This window comes from Otolemur garnettii, unplaced genomic scaffold, assembly GCF_000181295.1.
Source record: "Otolemur garnettii isolate 467f Iridium unplaced genomic scaffold, OtoGar3 scaffold00155, whole genome shotgun sequence".
Classification (NCBI taxonomy): Eukaryota; Metazoa; Chordata; class Mammalia; order Primates; family Galagidae; genus Otolemur; species Otolemur garnettii.
In genome coordinates, this window is record NW_003852550.1 from 489747 (window position 1) to 491419 (window position 1673).

The 1673-nt window shown below is 41.2% G+C and overlaps 1 protein-coding gene and 1 pseudogene across 1 annotated transcript in view; both read left to right on the forward strand.

Annotated features, from left to right (window-relative positions):
• The window catches only part of LOC111728401, a 2049-nt pseudogene extending 1008 nt beyond the window's left edge, over nt 1-1041 (forward strand).
• Nucleotides 1-1673, forward strand: part of RNF128 (ring finger protein 128, E3 ubiquitin protein ligase) — a 97552-nt gene that overhangs the window by 7517 nt on the left and 88362 nt on the right. The gene's annotated exons all lie outside the window — the stretch shown is intronic.

The following is a 1673-nucleotide window of genomic DNA, read 5'->3' on the forward strand; positions in this document are numbered from 1 at the left end:
AAAAAAAAAAAAAAAGAATAGGAAATCATTATAAAGAATGAACACATGACAAAATTCTTGGGGCCATTTTAATAAATCAAAATGTCTGAGAAATGATCTGTTTGTTATGACTAATGCTAATTACCTATCTCTGCATTGAGGAGATTAGGATTTGAGTTAAGAATCGGTACAGACTTCATCAAGCCTTTAGGATGACAAAATTGAAATCATTAAATGCCTGGATACCCTGCATTCCAGAATTGAATTAAATCTAATCTACATTTACTTGTGTATATTTTTAGCTTTTAAATGGAAATGTAAATTAAGTTCTTTTCCTCAAAGCAGTCAATTCAGCGGAGGAGGAGAAGTGTGGAATCAGTCAAATAGGATGTTTGACATTATTTTAGTTCTAGAAATGTCAGCATGGACCCAATAATCATTTTTCAGAAATAATTTTAACTGATTGAACTTCACCTAGGATGCGGCCAGCATCTAAATGCTCAGTAACTTACATATAGTAGTATTAGCTGCAGTTGGAGGCCACAGTGGTTAATTCTGAGACATTTAGTAGCATTTCAATCATACAGACCAGCAAATGCTCGTAGAAAATTAGTCTTGCCCCACAGCCTGGTGTTGTGCTGTGGGGAAAGGAGACGGATTTGTAAACCCCGGAGGAGCGAGGTTTTGCCTACCCGAGGCCGCTACTGTGCGGACTCCCCCACCACCCCGCAGGTGAAGCCACCGTCACCACGTCTGACCAGGAGGCAAAACCTTCAGCTGAAGACTTGAGGGATAAGAACGGAGGGGAATGCATTAAATTCAAAGTCATTGGACAGGATAGCAGTGAGAGTCACTTCAAAGTGAAAATGACAGCACATCTCAAGAAACTCAAAAGAGTCACACTGTCAAAGACAGGGAGTTCCAGTGAATTCGCTCAGATTTCTCTTTGAAGGACAGAGAATTGCTGATAATCATACTCCCAAAGAACCGGGAATGGAGGAGGAAGATGTGATTGAAGTTTATCAGGAACAAACAAGAGGGGGGAGTCATTCAGCAGTTTAGATATTCTTTTATCTTTTTTCTTTTCCCTCGATCCTTTTTCCTTTTTTAAAAATAGTTCTTTGGTAATGTGGTTTTCAAAACAATTGAAAACTGGCACCCCATCTCTTTAAAACATCTGGTAATTTGAATTCTAGTGCTTATTATTCAATTGTTTGCTTTCATGGATCATTTTGGTGATCAAGCCTCAGTCCCCTTCATATTGCCCACCCTTTTTAAAAATTAGATGTGTGCACGGAGAGGGCTCCATTTTCAGGACTGTGCATTTTTAGGCTTGTGGAAATAAATAAGAACGACCAATGCAAGAAGTGTTCATAATGACTTTCCAATTGGCCCTGAAGTTCTAGCATGTGATTGCTTCCCTCCTGGACTGTGACTGTCAGTGGGAGATGGAAGTTTTTGGTTTTGTTTTTCAGTTTTTGGCCGGGGGCTGGGTTTGAACCCTCCACCTCTGGCATAGGGGGCCAGCACCCTACTCCTTTGAGCCACAGGCGCCGCCCGGGAGATGGAAGTTTTTCCGAGAACTGAACCATAGAAAAATTACCTTTCCTGCACTTGAAGCTATTTCAATTCTGAGGGTTCAGACAACAAGAGGAGTATCGGGCGGCGCCTGTGGCTCAAAGGAGTAAGGCCCC